The sequence below is a fragment of the Pelophylax lessonae genome (assembly GCF_965119305.1).
Source record: "Pelophylax lessonae genome assembly, chromosome: 9".
NCBI classification, from domain to species: Eukaryota; Metazoa; Chordata; class Amphibia; order Anura; family Ranidae; genus Pelophylax; species Pelophylax lessonae.
Genome location: NC_138776.1, coordinates 5,699,109 through 5,711,551, shown reverse-complemented (window position 1 = coordinate 5,711,551; position 12,443 = coordinate 5,699,109).

Below are 12,443 nucleotides of genomic sequence, written 5' to 3'. Positions count from 1 at the left end.
GACAGGAGGCAGCACTCAATAGATTTTCTCTGGACAAATTATAGAGGCCTTGATCTCCTCATTCTGAACAGCTGAAGGCCTTTCAACTTCCTGCTGGCTAGCTCTGTAGCCAACACCCTAAATTAATTAATGGACTTTCTAAGTCAGCTGGAAATGTATCTCCTTCCTGTGACTACATTCCCAGATTTAGCTGACTTCCTGTTACATACCCCCCCCTCTTGTTTCAACCCTAGGGTTGGGACACAGATTTCCAGGCACGCATGTGTCAAGCACTGCTGACTCACTGATAAGCCTCCTATTATCCTCAAGCTTCCGGATGAAACTGTTTTGTCATCTTCATTGACGGATTTCTCATAAATGCCACACAGTTTGTCTCTCATCTCATATACACATTCTTCAACTGCATTTTTGGCATCATTTTGCTCCTTCTCGTTTCTGTCATCTTCATTGACAGCTTTCTCATAAATGTCAGACAGCTTGTCCCTCATAACCGTCTGTCCAATCCACCATGGAGGACCGTGATCCATAGGCAACTCAATTGGGCTAGTCTTAATGTCTTCAACATTCTTAAGACGCCTCTCTCTGCAATCCATAAATGTTTTCCACAAAACTTTGAGAACCTTTGCTTCACTAAGCTTTGTTCCAAGTAGGGACTCTTGACATCCCTCTGTGACTTGAGTTGCCTCTCCATACATCTGTACACAATCATTGACTTTTTGTTGTAAAAGGGAATGATCTTCCTTCTTGAGCTTTGCTTGCTCTAAGATGCTGTGCAGAGGATTTTCCAATTGAGACAACAGGCTGTCACACATTTCTTCAAAGTGACCCCTGTTCCTTTTCCCAGAGATATCAATATCATTCAAACATTTCATATTCATAGGCAGATCTGAAGCATTTGCACTCATCAACTTCTTAAACTTTTCGCCCTCCTGAGCGAGTCGCAGTAAAGGCCTACTATTTGATTTGATATTCAGTTTATATTTCTTGCCAAACTCTTCACAGAAGAAGCCAACCAGAACATCATCAACTTTCCTTCCACCAACATAGGGGTCAAAGGCAACAACACAGTTGAACCCAGCGATCTGGGTGGTATCCATTATAGACCTCCTCTCTGCATCAGTGAAGAAGCATGGAACTGCAACACATTCTTTTACAGGTTTCTTCAATGCACTTTCTGCTGAACTATTTGACCACTCAAGGTCACCTAGTTCTTTTTCTCTATCTGAATTCCACATGGAATGCATCTCAAGATCACGATCAAACTTCTGCCACCCGTCTTTTACCAGTTTCATTTTAGAAATATTCTCTGAAAGGCACTTGAAATTCATTTGCTTCACGTTTTCACCAACAGCCTTAGTTTTCTCCACTAGGTGGCGTTTGCTTTTTCCTCCCAGATTTATATCACTTGCTTTAGTTTTCTCCGCTTTAGTTTTCTCCACTAGGTTTTCAGCCTGAACTGAGAAATCATCACATTTCTTACACAACTCCTTTATTTGCTGAAGTTCTAATGATACATTTTCCAATGCTTGAAGTTTTTGAAGGAACGGTTTATTCCAAAGGGGTGATTCAAGCCACGTGTCATCACATTTCTGAGGCTCACTCAGGACAGACCCCAAAACACTGATCCTTTTAAAAACTGCATCAGGCACACTATCCCCTCTTTGGGACAGATCCTCTGTTGCCTGGAATTCCTCTTCCAGTTCCTGCAACGGAATCTTCATCTCTTCTACTTGCTGTTCTAAGGCTCGTTTAGACTTTTCTAGCTCCTGAACGCTTTTCACAACATCATCCTTGGAGCTGACCAATTCTTCCATTTCTGTACGCAGCTGTTTGTTAACACTTTCTAGTTCAGCCTTACACTCTAGAACTTCCTCCAAAGAGCGAGCCAAGAACAGGGCTTTGCTCTCGTTATCACGCGCCTCCGTTTTTGCACGGTCGCGTTCTTCTGCATATTTTGCAGACACAGTCTTCTCTTCACCAAGCATCTGATCAAACTTCTTTTTCACATCTTCAACACACTGTAATGAACCAACGCTTTCTTCCATGCGTTTTTTCATATCCGCTATCTGAGCTTGCAATGTTGCGACTTGCTCTGATAGGTTTTTCTTTGCTTCCGCCTCCTCTTTTAATTGTTCCAGGAAGCCATTTTTCTCATCTTCCATTTGTTTGAGCTTTGTGCTAAAACTCAGCCTTTGACACCTCTCTTCCTGTAAGAGTTCCTGCGTGTCTTGCAGCTGCGATTCCAAGATAGAAAAATCTTCCGCAATTTCTCTAGATTTGCTGTCTGCTTGAGAAAGCTGATTTGTAACATTGTCCAACTCAACCTGCAGTCGTTTTGCCTTCTCTGACAGCTTAGCACACAATCGGTCACCTTCTGACACCTTGACTTGCGATTCCAGAAGCTGTGCCTCTACTTTTTCCCTCTTATGTTCACAATCTCCCTTTCCCTGCATAAGAGCCTTCACCTCATTGGCTAGCATCTGGGAATAAGAATGTAATTCTGCCACACAGGCTTCTTTCTCCTTTAACTGCTGCTGGACACGTTGGGCTTCCCCTTTCCAACTTTCACAGTCCGCACGCCATTCATTTACCACATTGCTCAAAGTAGTGAGCTCATACACAGTACTCAGTAATTTAGCCTCTCTTTCACTTTTCTCGTTGTCGCTGAGAGACAATGTCGTTTTCAGAGCGACATTCTGTTCCTGCGACTCCTGCAGGTCTATTTTTGTAACTTCCAAACACTGAAGACTTTTTTCCAGCTGATTACGCAACTCCAACATTTCACACATACTTTGCTTCTGCAAAGTCTGAATTTCACTTTCCTTTTCCATGAGGATGGTATCTTTCTCCATTATAGTCTCTCTGCGTTTTTGCAACTCGACCAAAAGAAGAGCAGTGGATTCTTCCCACTGTGACACATGAGACTTGAGTAGTTCATTCATTTCCTGCAAGTTTCTATGCTCCATTTTAAGCAATTCCAAGGCTTGTTCCTTTTCTTCCATTTTCCGTTGCAAGGCATCCAACTCAGCCCTGCACACATACTCGGTTTCCTCCAAACCGATGGCCTCCATTGGCTGCTGGCGTCTCTGTTTCCAGCCTGCCATGCTCTCTTGGTGATCCTTTTGTTGAGCTGCAAAGCTCCGTTGTTTCAGCATCTCCCCCATTTTGGGTTTACTTTTCATCTGAGAACCCTGCGTCTCCAAAGCAGTTTCATTTGCCCCAGTGTTGCTAGGAACAACAACTTTTCTCTTTAGCCGATTCCGTTCAGGCATGGATGGGGCTGGTTCAGACGGCAACATCCCCTCCATCCATAGAATCCGGTCTCTCATTTCATCTATCTTTGCATTTTTCAGGCGTTTGGATCGCCCCATCTTCAATAACTCCACAAATTTTCCACAGTCCAGCAAAAAATTTTCAGACCACTGTCTCTTTAACACATGTAGTTTTTCTCTCTCTTGCAAGATCTCTTTTCCTGCACACACAGTTTGTGCAGTCACTTGCACCAGACACAACAAAGTTCATCAAATAATTTTGAGACCGCTGTCTCTTTAAAACACTTTTTTTTTTTTTTCTGTCAGGATCTTCTCTCCTGCACACATAGATTGTGCAATCTCATGCACCAGATAAAGTTCATCAAACATTTGCACTTCCTTGCAGGGATCTCTGCTTATGCCCACTGCATACCTCCACCATATGTGAGGGATTAGCTCGGTGGTAGGCGTGGATGACTCCTTGGGGAGTGCGTTTTCACAGAGAAATAGCCCAAAAGTGCTTGCAAACAACAGGTTTATGGTTTATTCTAATGGTGTTTTCTTCACCAGGCTGTATGCAGCAAAACATCCAAAATAAAATAAAACAGAAAATAAATCCTTGCCTCTGTGGGCGGCTACCTTCTCACAACTGGAACCTACCTAAGAAGTCTTTCCAACCTACTGTTGGGCCGACACTGCTGATCCTACAGCAGACACTCAAATGTCCATTTGTTTGCTTTTCACACAGCACAAACATTGTCCATTGAACATGTCCCTTTGTTTTCTTTCACACAGAAACACTTCGTCTTCTCACCTTTGAGACGTCTTCACTCTTGGTTACCCTCCTTAGCTTCACATCGCTTTAGGGGGTCTTCTCCCATGCTCACCAGCTTGTCGGGAGGCACACATCCGACTGTCCCCCTCTCCCAGCCTACACGGCGACAGGCGGCAGCAGTCCTTCTCCCATGCCCACCAGCTTCGGGAGGTACACGTATGTCTGTCCTCCTCTCCCAGCCTACACGGCGACAGGAGGCAGCACTCAATAGATTTTCTCTGGACAAATTATAGAGGCCTTGATCTCCTCATTCTGAACAGCTGAAGGCCTTTCAACTTCCTGCTGGCTAGCTCTGTAGCCAACACCCTAAATTAATTAATGGACTTTCTAAGTCAGCTGGAAATGTATCTCCTTCCTGTGACTACATTCCCAGATTTAGCTGACTTCCTGTTACAGCTTTTAAAAAGAAATTAATCAATTAAAAAGAATTCACAACATTGATTTATGGCAATAGGTGAAGACTCTCCTTTTTCACAGATCTTTGCTTATTAACCATAAATAAATACACTGCTATATTCAGAGCAGTATAAATATTCTGACATAAGTACGAGCGCAAGATATTTATTATTAAATATTCTTACAGTTCCATCCCAGGATGACACCTTATTATATTACACTTTAAAAATATGAGATAGTGACAGCCTAAATTGTACAGTATTTCATCCATATACCCAAAATAATTCCAAGGTATATTATCAAAGATTATGATTGATCTGTTATGACCATAGACGCACACCGTCCTGCCGCCTTCTAACCATTCACAATTCCCTCATGTAGGGGCAACAGTGTAATGTTTCCTACAAGTTGGGGTGCAGGACTGTGCTGGCCATTGTGTTCTGATATCTATGGAAGAGGAAAGCACACCGAGCTGTAGAACCCAAAAATCTCACCATGATAACCCTGTTACCCTAACCACTACGCTATTGCCTCACGACTACCCTAGATGGCACTTTTATAGATCTAAGTCTCTGTAACAGAGCTGTATTAGTCCGGACAAGTAACTGTTATGATTGATCTGTTATGATTATAGACACACACGTTTTCAGCATGGCTCTATATGACGGAGCAGATGGCAGAGAAGGAAGAGGACAGCAAAATGAGGAGCTTTTAATACAGTAGAGGAACCACAGAGCCCAGCACTGCCCTGCTTCCCTATATATACTGTGTGCTGTAACTAGGATAGATTTACAAATCTTACAGAGCAGAAGATATGTATGTCTGCAGAAAGATAGTTACTACATGATTCCTCATTAGTTCTAAAATCTTTCTAATAAAGACTACTGTATTAAAAAACTCAGAATTCTGACTTTCAATCTCAGAATTCTGACTTTTAAACTCAGAATTCTGACTTTCCCTATATATACTGTGTGCTGTAACTAGGATAGATTTACAAATCTTACAGAGCAGAAGATATGTATGTTCGCAGAAAGATGGTCTGTGGGTGTTACTACATGATTCCTCATTGGTTCTAAAATCATCATAATAGAGACTACTGTATTAATAAACTCAGAATCCTGATTTTCAATCTCAGAATTCTGACTTTTAATCTCAGAATTCTGACTTTTAAATTCAGAATTCTGACTTTCAAACTCATAATTCTGACTTTTAATCTCAGAATTTTGACTTTCAAACTCAGAATTCTGACTTTTAAACTCAGAATTCTGACTTTTAAACTCAGAATTGTGTTTAATATATTTTAGCATGGTTCAAACTTGTAATCCCAGAATTCTGACTTGCAAAGTCAGAATTCTGACTTTTAATCTCAGAATTCTGACTTTCAAATTCAGAATTCTGTAAAAAAAAAAAAAAAAAAAAAAAAAAAACATTTTTCAAACTCAGAAATCTTTGAAATTTTTTTTTTTTACTTGCAAAGTCAGAATTCTGACTTTTAAAGTCAGAATTCTGACTTTGAAACTCAGAATTCTGACTTTCAATCTCAGAATTCTGACTTTGAAACTCAGAATTCTGAGTTTCAAAGTCAGAGTTCTGACTTTGAAACTCGGAATTCTGACTTCTAATCTCAGAATTGTGTTTAATAAATTTTAGCATGGTTCAAACTTGTAATCCCAGAATTCTGACTTACAAAGTCAGAATTCTGACTTTTAATCTCAGAATTCTGACTTTCAAATTCAGAATTCTGTAAAAAAAAAAAAATTCAAACTTAGAAATCTTTGAATTTTTTTTACTTGCAAAGTCAGAATTCTGACTTTTAATCTCAGAATTCTGACTTTCAAATTCAGAATTCTGTAAAAAAAAAATTTAAAACTCAGAAATCTTTGAATTTTTTTTACTTGCAACGTCAGAATTCTGACTTTTAATCTCAGAATTCTGACTTTCAAACTCAGAATTCTGTAAAAAAAAATGTTTACAAACTCAGAAATCTTTGAATTTTTTTTATGATGGCCCCAGGGCTCTTCCATACTTCCATACTACTGAATTGGAGAAAGCCACATTAAAAAAAAACTGCAACCCTTTGTGAGTCAGTACGGAGGAGAGAAACAGGCGGCTAGGCAGTGCAAAAGCATGCGAAGAAGAAAAATCAACAAGCAAATAACTGGGACTTCAACCTTATCAGATAGCTATTATAGAGAGGATGAAGTCAGAAGAAAGAAAAAAAGCCTACCAACCTTATCAAAATTTCAGGGACCTTCTAGCAGCCCAGTGGGAGCCCGGAACAATTTTATGAGCGATGCAGTGAGACTGCATGTTATATATACTGCATTAGATATGAGAGGCTGATAACAATCTGATAACAATCTGAAACTGTCAGTCAGTCTGTTAGAGACATGAAAAAAGGAAGTTGAAAACAGGAAGAACAAATGAACCATAAGGAGAAGGCTATATATCCAGAAAAAAAAAAAAAAACAAGAAAAAAAAGGGCTCAATGTGCCAAGAGACTGTAATATACCTGGGACTCAGGAAGTCACAAAGCCAGAGACAGTTGGGAAAGGGCAGGAAAGAAGCTGTTTGCCAGATCCCTGCCCCAACCTGGGAACAGTAGGATTCTGTCAGATTTGGATACCAGACTTTGCCACCAAGGCTAGGACCCTCTATTAAACCTACAAAGGGGGAGAGAGCCGTTTTTATGGGAAGAACGATAGCAGTGGGAGTCCTGACACAGTAGCTGGGATCATGGCAACCCCCCGTGGCGTACCTCTCAATACAACTGGACACTGTAGCACAGGGTTGGCCACCTTGCTTGCGGGCTATCGCAGCTACGGCTCTCTTGGTGACAGAAGCTGACAAGTTATCACTAGATCAGGAAACCTATGTTCGGGTCCCACACCAGGTACAGGCACTAATGGATTACAAAGGAAATCACTGGTTCACTAAAAGCCGAATGGTTAAATACCAGGCCATGCTGTGTGAAAATCCTCAAATCTATTTAGAGACTGTGAATACTCTAAACCCAGCCACTCTGCTTCCTACCTCACCAGAACCTCTGGCCCATGACTGCCTTCAGGTCATGGATGAAGTCTGTGCAACAGTGGCAGCCGGTGCGTTGGGGGCGCAGGGGCGCCGCCCCCCCTATCCATGCGTCCGGCCCCCTAATCTACATGCGGGGCGCCGGACGCATGGAGTTCAATGGGGCTTTTTTTTTTATCACCTGATTAGAGCCAGAGGCTCTAATAGGCTTCAGCAAAGGATGGACCCGGGGCACAGAGCAGTGCGCCCAGAGCCCACCCATTGTGTGACAATAGCGAATGAAAATTCGCTATTGTCACACGGATCCTCCTTCTGGCCAATCAGGAAGCGGGTCCGAAACCCGCTTCCTGATGGGCCGAAAGGCAAACCCCATGCCATTGGCCGAGGGGGAGGCAGGAGGACTGAGGACTCGAGGAGACGCGGGGACTGAGGAGAAGCCGCCGCTACAAGTAAGTGCAGTGGTCTGGGGGGGGGCTTGGCCGCTGATCTCTGCATTGAAGGGGGCACAATGATCTCTGCATTGAAGGGGGCACGATGATCTCTGCATTGAAGGGGGCATGATGATCTCTGCGCATTGAAGGGGACACAATGATCTCTGCATTGAAAGGGGGCACGATGATCTCTGCATTGAAGGGGGCACGCTGGTCACTGTGCATTGAAAGGGGGTACACTATACCTTAATTACTGAAGGCCCCTTTCACACTTCTGTGACCTCAAAGTCACGCAATTTTTTACAACGTTTTTTGCCGCAAAGCAATGCCTATTACATTTTTCTGTTTTTCAAAAATTTTGAGCACCAGCCGCCACTGCTATGCAAGCCAGCCCGACCTGAAAGACAGCCCCTTGGAAAAGCCAGACGTTGAATACTTCACTGATGGCAGCAGTTTTGTGAAAGATGGGACCCACTATGCTGGCTATGCAGTGGTTACACGGGAGACAGTGACAGAGGCAGGAGCTTCCTAGTTGTCATGTTTATCCTCTTGCTTCAGTACCACAGTAAAATCTTGGATTGTGAGCATAATTTGTTCCAGAAACATGCTTGTATTCCAAAGCACTCGTATATCAAATTTCCCCATAAGAAATAATGGAAACTCAGATGATTCGTTCCACAACTATTTATTCATAAATCCTTCAGGCTTTAGTCAATATAAAAAGATTCTAGCAATGTGATTGGTTGTGTAACCATAAAATGTCCATCCACAAATGGCGCCTCCACAAGGGGATTAGAAGCAAAATCCAGCAGGAGCTACAGAGTATAAAAGAGAAGAGGGGCGCCTTTAAGTGTATGGTTACATTTAATGAAGGCTCAACATTTAGCGACTCACATGGTTGATGATTAAAAGAGGCACATCTAAGTATGCCGGCATCCGGAGTAAAGCTGTCCACATAGACCCCCCTCCTCACCACCGGGAAGACTACTCTGCAGAAGAGAGATCTGAAAGTGAGGATTTAAGCAATTGTAGAGGGCAGTGTGGAAGGGATGGTGTCAATGGGGGTGCAGAGGACAGTCTATGTGGACAGCTATTGGACAAACCTGCATACTTAGATGTGCCTTTTTTTATTCATCAACCATGTGAGTTGCTAAATGTTGAACCATCATGAAATGTACAAGAGAAATGGCCGCACACCAAACGATGTGAAGAAGAAGGCGCCACTCAGTGAGGCAAAAATGACAGATTTATTAGGCTCACATTATAAAACGTACATTAAAGCAGAGATAGAGCGTCATGACCCGGCATCTTTCCTGATTGGTCTGAAGAAGGGGCTGTTGTGCGCATGCTCCGAAACCGGTAACCGCCCATTCTACGGCTACACGCTCTCCCTGTGAGGTATGCGGTTCACCTCAGCCTCACTCTGGTCCAGTTCCCTGATTAGTCAGGCTGCTGGCAGCTTCTAAAATGGGTACACTGCGGATCAGGAAGGGCGCCGGGTCATGACGCTCTTTCTCTGCTTTAATGTATGCTTTTTAATGTGAGCCTAATAAATCTGTCATTTTTGCTTCACTGAGTGGCGCCTTCTCCTTCACTTTGCTTACATGTGGGACTTTGCTTTGGCCCTCTAAGAGCTGCCTTAGCATCAATATCGTGCATTTGGGACATCTATCATCAGTCTGATTAACATTCCATCTATCAAGACTTCGTTTTACTGAGGTTTCATCCTCCAGCAAGAGCGCCCATCCATCTCTCTCCGCACACCAAGCGATGGATCACGATGAAAGGCTTTATTTAACAAGGATGCAAGGTACAGCAAAATGGATGGCAGACATGTTTCACTTGGTAGTGAACAAGCACGCTGTGAGTCGTGTGAAACATGTCTACCATCCATTTTGCTGTACCTTGCATCCTTGTTCAATAAAGCCTTTCATCGTGAACCATCGCTTGGTGTGCGGCCATTTTTCTTGTATCCTGTTTGCGGTGGCGATCCGAGGTCCTGCACCCATGGCTGACCTTGAAGTTCCAACTGCCTGAGCAGTGTACATCTCTTCCTCTTCATCAAATGTAACCTTATTGCTACACTTAGAGGCGCCTCTCTTCTCTTTTATACTCAGTTGTGACATGATGCTACTTGTATGTCAAGACATCGCTTGTATATCAAGTCAAAATCTATAAAAAAATGTTGCTTGTCTTGAAAAATGCCCTCAGACCAAGTTACTCTCAATCCAAGGTTTTACTGTATATGTCCCATGCCCTGGACAAGCAAAAATATAAAGATTTCTGACTTTACAGATAAGCAGACTTGTTCCAGCTTAGTGATCAGTGGACAGACTGGACAACTTGGAAGGGGGAGGGGGGGACCTGCGAAATACTGCTAACACCTATCACCCCAAATGGTCAAAAAGCACAACCCCCTGATGGCATGTGACTTATTTAAGACATTCAGTATGGCCACCCTAGCACACACTGATAAGATTTCTTTATCGTACATCACGGAACACAGAGCAGCCATATTCATTACTATATGGGTTATACACCACCTACATTTGCTACAATGTAAAGTAGTGAGTGTACAGCTTGTATAACAGTGTAAATTTACTGTCCCCTCAAAATAACTCAACACACAGCCATTAATGTCTAAACCGCTGGCAACAAAAGTCAGTACACCCCTAAGTGACAACACACAGCCATTAATGTCTAAACCGCTGGCAACAAAAGTCAGTACACCCCTAAGTTAACATGTCTAAAAATGATGCCCAATTAGCCATTTTTCCTCCCTGGTGTCATGTGACTCATTAGTGTTACAAGGTCTCAGGTGTGAATGGGGAGCAGGTGTGTTAAATTTGGTGTTATCGCTCTCACTCTCTCATACTGGTCACTGGAAGTTCAACATGGCACCTCATGGCAAAGAACTCTCTGAGAATCTGAAAAAAAGAATTGTTGCTCTACATAAAGATGGCCTAGGCTATAAAAAGATTGCCAAGACCCTGAAACTGAGCTGCAGCAGGGTGGCCAAGACCATACAGCAGTTTACCAGGACAGGTTCCACTCAGAACAGGCCTCGCCATGGTCGACCAAAGAAGTTGAGTGCCGTGCTCAGCGTAATACCCAGAGGTTGTCTTTGGGAAATAGAGGTATGAGTGCTGCCAGCATTGCTGCAGAGGTTGAAGGGGTGGGGGGTCAGCCTGTCAGTGCTCAGACCATGCGTTGCACAAATTGGTCTGCATGGCTGTCATCTCAGAAGGAAGCCTCTTCTAAAGATGATGGACAAGAAAGCCTGCAAACAGTTTGCTGAAGACAAGCAGACTAAGGACATGGATTACTGGAACCATCTCCTGTGCTCTGATGAGACCAAGATAAACTTATTTGGTTCAGATGGTGTCAAGTGTGTGTGGCGGCAACCAGGTGAGGAGTACAAAGACAAGTGTGTCTTCCTACAGTCAGGCATGGTGGTGGGAGTGTCATGGTCTGGGGCTGCATGAGTGCTGCCGGCACTGGGGGGCTACAGATCATTGAGGGAACCATGAATGCCAACATGTACTGTGACATACTGAAGCAGAGCATGATCCCCTCCCTTCAGAGACTGGGCCGCAGGGCAATATTCCAACATGATAACGACCCAAACACCTCCAAGACGACCACTGCCTTGCTAAAGAAGCTGAGGGTAAAGGTAATGGACTGGCCAAGCATGTCTCCAGACCTAAACCCTATTGAGCATCTGTGGGGATCCTCAAACGGAAGGTGGAGGAGTGCAAGGTCTCTAACATCCACCAGCTCTGTGATGTCATCATGGAGGAGGGGAAGAGGACTCCAGTGACAACCTGTGAAACTCTGGTGATCTCCATGCCCAAGAGGGTTAAGGCAGTGCTGGAAAATAATGGTGGCCACACAAAATATTGACACTTTGGGCCCAATTTTACCATTGTCACTTAGGGGTGTACTCACTTTTTGTTGCCAGCGGTTTAGACATTAATGGCTGTGTGTTGAGTTATTTTGAGGGGACAGTAAATTTACACTGTTATACAAGCTGTACACTCACTACTTTACATTGTAGCAAAGTGTCATTTCTTCAGTGTTGTCACATGAAAATATAGAATAAAATATTTACAAAAATGTGAGGGGTGTACTCACTTTTGTGAGATACTGAATTCATATTTTGAGTTTTTCTTGGATAGTTTGGTTATCACATATTGAGTAGAGCACTGACAGCGCTGAGATCTCACACTTCTTGTAAGTAGGTAAAGCCTCCAGGTGAAAACAGATATACATGTATGGCATGATGCAGATGTAGTTGCCAAAAGTTCCTTCCCTTACAAAGAGTGGTACATATAAGGTAAATAGGGGAAGGGGATAAGAATGGCAGGAAGGAATTAAAAGACTAATAAATCCACAGTGAGTCCATAGTAACAGATCTTGTAGCTGGGTATGCACTTCAGAAAGGCCACTCCAGAGACTGGCCCAAATCTTTAAATATGTACATGCAAAATTAATGCAACC